Source organism: Solanum lycopersicum, chromosome 7, assembly GCF_036512215.1.
Source record: "Solanum lycopersicum chromosome 7, SLM_r2.1".
In the NCBI taxonomy this organism is placed as follows: domain Eukaryota; kingdom Viridiplantae; phylum Streptophyta; class Magnoliopsida; order Solanales; family Solanaceae; genus Solanum; species Solanum lycopersicum.
Genome location: NC_090806.1, coordinates 4237368 through 4248508, shown reverse-complemented (window position 1 = coordinate 4248508; position 11141 = coordinate 4237368). Strand labels below are relative to the sequence as shown.

At 27.4% G+C, this 11141-nt stretch overlaps 1 long non-coding RNA gene and 1 other non-coding gene across 2 annotated transcripts; both read left to right on the top strand.

Moving 5' to 3' along the window:
* Nucleotides 1-5180: 5180 nt before the first annotated feature.
* Nucleotides 5181-9455, top strand: LOC138337113 (uncharacterized). The gene is made up of 2 exons (XR_011210528.1): nucleotides 5181-5606; nucleotides 9254-9455. It is a non-coding gene; the product is annotated as an uncharacterized lncRNA (long non-coding RNA).
* Nucleotides 5392-5541, top strand: MIR396b (microRNA MIR396b). The gene has a single exon (NR_130103.1). It is a non-coding gene; the product is annotated as a microRNA MIR396b (primary transcript).
* Nucleotides 9456-11141: the final 1686 nt, after the last annotated feature.

Genomic DNA, 11141 nt, shown 5'->3' with positions numbered 1-11141 from the left:
AAGAGGGGAAAAGGAGGGGGTAGGGGGTCGAAAAATAAAAATGTAATTACTAGGATATGACTTAGATCCTCAACGTGATACTGAACCGCCAAACCAAGTGAGCTAACATCTGGTCTTGAAAGAATGACAAAGTAAGGAATTTAATACTCAATTTTCTGATGAGCTTTTTTCCAGAAAGCTTGATTCTGAAAGATGATTTGATAGAAGAAGACTTGAATGAGTAGAGTTTAGCGAAGGGATTCTCCTAAAAGAAGCTTTAGCCCTTGAACTTGAAATGACTTTTATGAGCTTGGTGAGTCAAGCTATATATAAATTTACCTTGTATATATCTATCATGTAACTTATTGACGAGGGGATTCAGGTGAACACATTGATCACCTGCTAAAGGCACCCACCTTTTTTTTAAGACTTTAGAGTCTGGACTGAAACTGAATATGAGGTGTGTTAGAGGATTAAGAAGATATGATCAATATGAAATGTTAAGGAAAGTTTTTTCTTAAAATAAACGTTTTTTCATAATTTTTAACCAATTAAACATGAAAAAATAAAAAAAACTTTACACATCCTATGTATATAATTTAATATTATCATAGAGATAGTCAACTTAGATGCTATAGTAATTTCTTTTGTCAGAAACCATATAATCTTTTTAGGAAAAAGTGGTGTGACAATGTCAAATGTTTGTATTAGTTGAAGTGTAAACATGGAAAATGATTTCCTATGGACAACAATTCCCAACTATAGTTTTACCTCACTCAAACATAGAGTTAAAATTTTACACTATTTTTTCCCCATGAGAGAGTGAAAAATGAGGCAGAATATGACAGTGTAAGACAATTTTTACCTCAACTTTATTATTTATTTTACTGCACTATAAGTGCGGGTGCCTAGAGTACGATAGAACAAGTTACGATGAGATAAACTTATATATATATATATATAAAGTTAAATACATAAATATAAATAGAAATTGGTGTCAAGTTGATCCTAGCAGAAACAAAAGAAGAAATCAAAGTGATAGATGCACGGGTGGTTGATGACCAATGACAGATAGACTATATATATATATATATATATTGAGTTAATAAATATTGGTCAAATACATAAACAAATCCCTAAATTTGTTGGGTTTTCCCCCTTAGGTACTTCAACTATGTTATTTTCCTATCGAATCATTAGACCAATCATAATTTATTCTTTTTAAACACTGTTGACTGATGTGGGATCAAATTTAGTGAAGGGTATTGATTACACAGTTTCTTTTCATTCCTTCAATCAAAATCACTACAATACGAACACAATTGAAGGCATTTACAATAGAAAAGGCAATCAAAATTAGTCAACAGTGTTTGAAAGAAACAAATTATGGGTGGTTCAATGATTTAATAGAAAAATGACGTAGAGATATCTAAAGGAAAAAATCCAACAAGTTTAGAGATCTGTTTTTGAGTTTGGCCATAAATATTGAACATTTATAGTTTTTTGACAACATGTAGTTTGATTAATTTCAACAAGTTATTTGTCAGTGCAGTTAAATTTCTCTATGATAACGTTATTTATTTAGTCTTCAAATATTTTTTTTTGTTACTAGAGTGAAATGCCATTATAACAAATACGTAATATAACATAAATATTAAAATATTATTATAAATAATGATTGTTATATAGATTATATCTAAAATTTAAAGAACGCAAGTGAAGCTTATTTGGGACATGTATATTTATAATTTCTTGAACAAACTTAATAGAGATAAAATTTTAACTTTTGAATTTCTTAATTTCGACTAATTAAATTTATAATTTTAGATATTAACTCGCAATATTATGTATATGAGTCTCTTCTAATAAGATATACATATTTGCTATTGATTTCAAAATGCTTATAAGACATGACTAGTAAAAATTAATTATTAGGGATAGAAATCTTTCTATTATAATAATTATTCTTTGTTATAATATTTTACTCAAACGACATAATTATTTTGAAACCAATTTTCATTAAAAATTGATTATATTTTTAGGTTGTTACTAGAGGAGGATTCAATCATGACAATTTATTCAAGGAAAATAAATATATATTTAAATTATATGTATATAAAACTAAATTGTTTTACCTTTTTTTTTATAATTTGAATATTACAAATTATTAAATGAAGGTAAATTCTGATTGGCCATGGGAAGATGGAGCCCACATCCCACACACAATGGTCAAGTAACATGCATAGCCAGACCCCATCCTCAACACCAACAAAATATGGAGTTATATTTTTAAAAAAATTAATAATTTTCCCTAATTTTAAGGTTATGTATTTTTTATTTTCTCAATCTCTTTAAATTCGATCGAATTCGTAATGAATATGTTAGGTTTGTCTTGACTTGTAGTTTTTATTAATTTCACGTGATACATGTTATATGTTGCCTCCTATTAATATCCATATTTTGTAATTTTGTTTATCAAAATTTGGATAGATTAAAAAATAAAATTGCTTAGCAATATTTTTTATCTCAATTGAGATTTTGATCTCTTCTCAGTTATTATATATTTGTACATTATCTCACTTTTGTTGTTGTGATAATCGTGATGTTGGAAACAATTTAGACATATATCAATTAATTTTATGGAATATATGCAACATTGTTATTTATTCTATATACTAATATAAATATCAGATAATTGTATATGTCGAAATCTTAATAGATAAAAGGAAATTGCATAGTAGTTTGTCTTTGTTAAAATTTGTACTCTTTTTACTTATCGTGTATTCGTATGTGTCATCTTGCTTTTTTTTTTTAATTGTAAAAATTGTGGAGTCAGATCAATTTTATGTGATACATGCTACAACGTTATCTTTCAATAATATAAATAAGAGAACTTAGATGAATTGAACTAATTTAGGAGCTAATTACTTAAATACACTATAGTTTGTAATATTACGTATCTTATCAGATTTTGGTGGTTTCAGATACATCCAGATACATGTATCTCAGATACATGAGATTAAAATTAGGTATAATTTGTTCTATAGATATATTGTATCTAAATGAATTTACATATATATGGAATACATAATAAGCTCGCTTGCTTCACTCGCCTCTCTCTTATCTCGCTCGCAACTCTCCCAGTATCACTCGCCTATTACCTTATTTTATTATATTTGATGGCACGAATAAATGTATCTAATAAGTAAATATTCTAACTATGTATATTTAGATAGACTATCCACAAAAATAGGACATAATAAAAAAAGTTACTTAGGCTTTTTATCTATAGAACTTGATCTTGTCTCAATTATGGTATGATTTTATGCTATTTCACTTTTATCATTGTTATACACTTTTATACCATATATTTACGCTCCACTTTTATTTGTTATATTGTGTTTTTTAAAAGTTAATTTGTCTAATTTTTAAAGTTAAATTAGATTACATTAATTTGATACTTTAAATAAAAAAAATTAGATACTCAAAAATAATATGAAAAGTAATATAAATTGCAATTTTTTGCATATTAATATAATGAAAAAATATACCTTAAAACGTTAATCATAGCTTTTATAGTTTGACTCTAAAAATAGAAATCATGTACAATTAATTGTGGACGGAGGGAGTAATTCTTATGTCTAAATAATTATAAATGAATAATTAACAACCCCCTTTAACCAATTTTTTTAGTTTGATTTTTATATGATGTTTGATACTGATTTTTATATGATGTTTGATACTTATATGGAAGTCAGGTTAATTCAATACACATTACATAGGGCCTCATTCAAAGAAAAGCGTTCTTTATTAAAAAAATTCACGTTATAGCCGTGTGGGGCCTCATTCAAAGAAAAACACCATCTACTAATAATTTTTCTATATCTAAAGCTTGAATTTAATATTTCTAACAAACGAAAACACATCTTTCACTATAGTACATCTTTTGATAGTTTATAATAAAATGAATAGAAAAATCACTATGCAGGATTCCAACTCATTATTTCCACATCTCAAATCCTCTAACATTTTAGAAAATAAATAAATAAATAAAAGCATGCACATGCAATGGAGGCCATATATATAGGGTCCACTTTTTCTTCTTCTTAAATTTTCCAGAATGACCCAAATTTTATTTAAACAAACAAAAATCTACATTCTTGAATGTATTTAAATCAAAGATAATATATGTTAGTAAGTGTATATGTATGATTCTACAGAAAATAAAACTTATAATTTTTTTAGGGGACCATAAAAACCCCATACCCTTTGTTCCCAACAATTGTATAAAAAAAAATAAAAAATCATCATGGACACATGGTGACATGTGATGGGGATGGGATGTCATTTTCCTTCTATTTTTTCCAAAATACATCGATAATAATTATATAATCAGATCACTTATAAAATAATTATAAATTTTTTAACATTAATTAATAGTCTGGTAAAAAAAAAAGGGAGGAACCTGTTATCTAAAGTTGAAATATATTGATCATAGAAAATGAAATTTTGGACAGTGTGGCATATATTTAAATCTACTTTGTTGTAGCAAGTTAACATATATTGTACAACAAATTAACTTAATTGTATAAATAGATGAGAAACTTCACTTATTTTCGAAGAAAACATTTTATGTAAATACAATTTTCTTTATATCAAACACACACTTAATGCATATAATTTTTTACAATATTGTTTTTTTTTTGTCTTTTAGTTCTTAATATCTATTAAGACTCGATCAAATTCATTTTCATTCATTATACAGGATATTTAAAAAAGTGATTATTTTAAAAGAATTATTTTTCATTTTCAGAAATTCGAATTTGAAATTTCTAGCTAAAATTTTAAAAGAATATTGATGCATATAGTTTATGAGCCATCTAAGATTGGGGACAGGGGCGAAACCACCTTGGTATAAGGGAGTTCATTCGAACTCCTTTTGAATACTATTTATATTAAAACAATAGTTTATGTATATATAGTAGATATCGGATTCTCTTTAGCTATTTCATGTGTCTAATCTATAAATTTTGAATCTCCTTATTGAAAATTCTGACTCCACCACTGATCGGGGATATGTTTAGGTACCCCACATAGCACTCACAAAATAAAGAAAGTAGGCATTATATGTGGGGAAAATGAACCCTACTTCCCTTAGTCCCCTCTATAAAGCTGGTTAAATTTCACACAATAAAATTTATATATTGCTAGTGTGGTCCATTCAACACATTAATTTGTTTCATTCTCTATATCTATATGACCTATGTCTTTTTTTTAACTCTTCTCTCTTCTCACAAATCAAATATTTTCTCAAATTCTTCTCCTTTTTTTTTAAAAAAAAAATTGTTCAATTTTTTCTTATATTAAATCTTTAAGAATTGACAAGTTTTACGCTAGCTGTTGATCGATGACGATGACCAAGTCCTAGTCATGCTTTTCCACAGCTTTCTTGAACTTCTTCTTGCTAAATTTTGATCTCTAAATTGATAATTTTGAGATGAGATTTGAAGCTATGAAAGTCCAAGAAAGCTGTGGGAAAAGATGGCAAGCTTTGGACTTATTTTTTTTTTTTTACATTTTCCTTCCTATGGAGTACACTTTGAAGATAATCAAGCCAAATTTTCATGGTAAATTCTTTTAAATTTTTATAATATATAGTTTTTATTTGTTTTATTAAATTTACTTTTAAATTGTCATGAGTTAGATAATTCAATTACTTAGCATACTTATTATTGTGAATTCTCTTAATTAATTACCTATTGTACACCTTTATATAGTGAATTATGGTTTTTAAGACTTGCTGAAATTAGTTTTGAAAAATCAGCTAGAGCATATATCTTTTCGTCTGAAAATTACATTTAATAATATATGTCGGTTTAAAATTATATATAGAGAGAGTAAATGTTAGTTTTATGGGTAAAAATTCTACTTCTGTCACTAGGAATTAATTGTAATAAATATATTTTTACTGAGTATATATAAAGAATAAATTTAATTTATTTAGTTAAAAAAATTTCTGTGTTCGCCACTAAAACTCAGATCCACATTTTTAAACCATGAAAGGCTTTATTTTTTTTCCTCTTTTTTTTTTTTTGGTTTATTGTTTCTTGAAAAGGGAAAGGAGAAACTTTTGGATTTTTCTCATTTTGTACACTTATTATTTAATGGAAATTACATTTTCTTTCATTTATTATTTTTTTCTATTTTAATAATATTTTTTTTCTTGATTTGCTTGACTTTTTTTTTAAAAAAAATAATCAAAGTGGTGAAAACATAGTGAAAAAAATGGCAGAGAAGATTCGCTTTCATCAATTATTGATATAAATTCATCTTGTTTGCCCTTTTGTTTTTGCTCTCTCTGTGATCTTTTATTCTTTCATACGTTTCAGTGAAAAAATAAATAAATTTAATTTATTTTTGGGTAATAAAAGGTTAAAATTTTGTTACTATATATGAGACAAAAATAAATAATAATAATAATCCTTTTAACCACACCCCTTGTCCTTCTCACTTACCATTTAAAGATATATAAAAACACCTAAAAAGACAAAAATTCTCAATTCTCAATTTAGTTTTTAACACAAAGATTTTAAGTTATATTTATTCACATTTATGAAAAAAATATATATATTAAGCATATGTAAGGCGGTTGAATTAATTGAGAATGATTCCTTTCCAAATTGTGAGATTTTAAATCTCTTACATATTTTCTCAATCAAATTTATCACACGATATATGTCTTTCGTATAATTTATGGGTCATTATACTAAAATGGATTTATCATGTGTGCGTTTAAAAAATATCGATTGTGGATTTCTTGTTATCAAAATTCAGAAATATATGTTATTTTGTTGTTGCTTCTTCTTATTTTATTTCTGTTTTGGTGATAATATATTCTATAAAATTGTGAGTATTAACCTAATGTACTCAAAATTTGTCATTTGTTTATAATTGAACAATTCATGAGAATAGTTGAAGTTAAAATTTTCGTTAAAGAGATAAAAAGAAATACAAAGAAATCCAGAGTTATTGTGAAATTAGGTCTTAAGCCTAACTCACACCCCAAAAGTTTGCTCAAAGGAAGGAGGATTGTCCAAGCTTTATAAGGAGTCCACCCATCTCATTAACCACCGATGTGAGACTTTTGTCATTTAGCATCTGCACCCATCTCATTAACCACCGATGTGAGACTTTTGTCATTTAGCATCTGGTGCGTGGGCAATTTTGATTTTAAGGACCCCAACATCGGGTGAGACGGACCCTGCTCTGATACCATGTGAAATTAGGTCTTAGGCCTAACTCGCACCCCAAAAGCTAGCTCAAAGGGAGGAGGATTGTCCAAGCTTTATAAGGAGTCCACCCATCTCATTAACCACCGATGTGGGACTTTTGTCATTCTTTAACAGTTATTCAATATATTTATACACTTTTTAACCCAAAAAAAAACTTTTATCTTTGTGTAAAAGGTGTAAACTTGATTATTCAATAGTGCTTAATGCTAATTTAGATTCTAATATCTACTAATTAATCATCTTAACTAATTAAGCATTGTTTCAATCTTATAGTAAAAAAAACTTATCTTATACAAAAAAAAAAAAATTGTGTGCGTATATGTATGTAGGGTGGGGGTAAAACTTGATTGCTATCAACATATACAAGTGATAGTTAAGCAATTCATAACAAATTAGAGGAGAAGTAGTTTAACTTACTATATTATTCGGAATCTTTAAAAATATTACGAATATATTTTAAATTCTTTAAAAATAATATATGTGAAAAGAATCTGAGCAGCGTAGGTCTGCGACGTCTAGCCCATAATATATGTATATATAGGTAAATAGTGGAGTAGCTAGCTTAGCTAGGGTACACTATGGTTATTTAAATAGGCCAGACAATAAGGGATGGTTGCTCTGTGAAATTTAAAAAGATATGAGAGTACTACTTTTATTGCATTATTATTTATATAAATAAATATAGTTTTTTTTTTTTGGTTTAAACACTCAAAACTAATTTCATAAATGTTTGAGGAAGGTGTATGGTAATAAAAATTAATTTTTGGGTGAAGTTATAACTAGTTGATAGTGTTAAGATTTATTTATAGTATGAGCAAATTTTAATCATATGATCAATTATCATTTTTAGTAGGTTATCAACTTATTTTTTTTTCATATCATAAAGATTTACCATGCCCATGATTAAAGTTTGTAAATTTATATATATATATATATCAAAATTTTATGATATGCATGATACTATTTTTTTCCCCCTCATATTGAGTGAGGAGTCGTAATTGATTGGAAAGTGGCTTTCTTCACTTTAGGAGCCACCGCAATCTATTTTGATAATCCAAACTAAGATAGATATATCCTGACCAAATAATCACCATGATCAGGCTTTGCCCTTACGTGTTTTCGTAATACCGCAGGTATGATCTTGGGAATTCCACATCGGGTCAATGAAACTGGAACAGACATGGTGTCATTCTTAGAATAACACCCAACGTAATAACGCTGAAGGGAAACTGTACACTGTTTTAAATACAAAGCAGTATACAGAAAACCTGAACGTCGTTTCAGTTTCACAACTGTTTTTATGAAATCGCAGCCCGCCCTTTCTTTCTGGCTTTTATACCCAGGTATAATATAAAGGGATAGACAGTCTAAGAGAGTGCCAAGAAAGAACACATACCTATCACTTTTGGAAGGTTTGGAACCCTCGATTCATCCGACTCAAGGAGAAAAAGAGAACAAGATTGATCGAAATTTTTGAAAAACGAGTTTCTTAGGAAAATAAATTCTTTTAAAATAAGAAATTATTAACTTTCTCTAATGAAAATAGAAAAAATAAATTTCATAAGTCAGATTTTACGTCGATTGTCTCTTCGCAGTACCCTCCAACACTCCTCACATTCACCTTCACCCCCCATCACCCTCATAGACCCATCCCTACCATCCACACCCCTAATCACCAGATTACCTCTCGTAATATTTATTTAAATTATGTACATACTTTTATAATAATATTTTTTTACTTACGTATCGAATATTAAAAAATCAATAATATTTCTTTACTTACTTATCGAATACTAAAAAATAAGTATTTTCCCTTGCTGATGAACAGACCCTATAAAGTAATTTGGTTGTTACTCTCTTTATTACAACGGCTAATATTTGAGGATTTTATTATATTTAAAACCATGCCAGAGTGTTATATATTATTAATTATTAATATTAATTATAGAGAAATCATTTCTTTTCTCTGGCTAACTTTGCAGGATATTATATAAATACTGAGTTGCAAAAATGCTGGCACCATAAAGTTTTTCTTGAATAATTATTGGACTTGTACAACACAATTATGTGTAAGATTTAAACACCAAAGCTAGCTAGCTAGCTACTAGCGGAGGTGGAGTCAGAATATCGTAAGGGGTTTAAATTATTCAAATTTTTCTATTAAAAAATTTATTAAATTTTTAAGATTGTTTGTCTTCAAGTATATATTATCCCAACTATGTGCGTTAATTATATATATATATATACTGATACTACACGTGGTTCCGCCTCTGGCTAGCCGATCATGTTATGTTGGCTAGCTATTTGTAGAGGTGGATTTTGTGTGTTTGAACGAATTCATTGTTTTTGACTTGAATTATGTATATATGTGTATATGAATATGGAAGAAATATTTAAATATATACACATATAATAAGATCGTACAAATTCTAAGTTCACTAAATATAGATTTTGAATAATCCACTTTCGATTGTTTGATCGAAAACCTAGTATTTACCCACCAAATGATACGATAATACTTTTATCATTTATGTATAATACAATAATAATAATATGAGTCGGGGAAAACGATATATATAACTTTTTTTTGTTATAATATTAATGGTAAAAGTAAAAGTGTTTTTTTTAATGGCGTAGCTAATATAACAATTTTTATCGTTAAACGATTAAATTTTTTGTTAATTCTATTTAATGACATATTAATGATGAATTATGAGTTATTTAGCAATAAATTAAGGAGGAGTGTATATCATTGGCATGTGCAAAATGGAAGTAAAATTTATGGGAGTGGCCAATGATTTTGAGAGCATATGGCTATAGAGGAAAAGTTGAAACAAAAAGAAATGGACAATTATTTATGTCCCAATATGTTGGAAAGCAATAGAAATATAGTCATGTCACTATTAGCATCAATTTTTTTTTAATTATTATTATTATTATTATTGTTGTTGTTGTTGTTTGTTGTTGTTTTGATGGATATATCATTAAATAAAACTATATAACTCTATGAACATGGTTACTAGCTAATACTCTAATAGTATAAATTTGATAGTGAAAATGGCCCCTCAATAGTTAATGGAAACTTTGTCTACCATGAAATGGACTTGAATTTAAACATATAGCTATTGGCTCCTTTTGCAACATGGACATAGTTGTCATAGTAATAAAAATTGCAACTACTCTTCAAACATCACATTCCTAACTTTTTTTTTTAATTTGTCGTTTGGTGTTCAATATTTATTTTTGGCTCGATATTGAAAAATTTTATATCAAGAATTAATATATTTGACAGTAAAAATAAGGATGACGTGCTTTGATAAGATAATGAAGGATGAAGATCTCTCGCCTAGACAATAAAGAATTGAAAATAACAAAAGCAAAATAGTAGACACATGGATGACAACATATAGTCGGGATGACAACGTGACTTCAGAAATTTGTTTCAACTTTAAAAAAAGAATAATCGTATGATAATATCAACAATTTCATAAAGATTAAAATAGCGATGAATTATTAAGTGTGATTGGACAAATTTGAAGGAGATGACGATAGAGGAAAGTACTTAATTTTATTCTTGTCTTTTTTATTCTTGCATTACTTAAACATTCTCATTTACTGTACCCATATAAAGTGTATTTCAACCTTTATATTGGATCACAAAATACTTAATGTTCTCTAAAATTTATTTTTCTCCGTACTTGTTAATTAGTAAATACTTTTTACCTCATTAAAAATTAATATGATAAGGTCCAAAACCCTCCTTATTTACATTTATTCGTATTGAGATTTTTATCTTATTATTTGTAAAAGATTTATATTGTTCTATCTAGCGATACAAATCCTTCCACCCACCCTCTACCCACCCAAAAA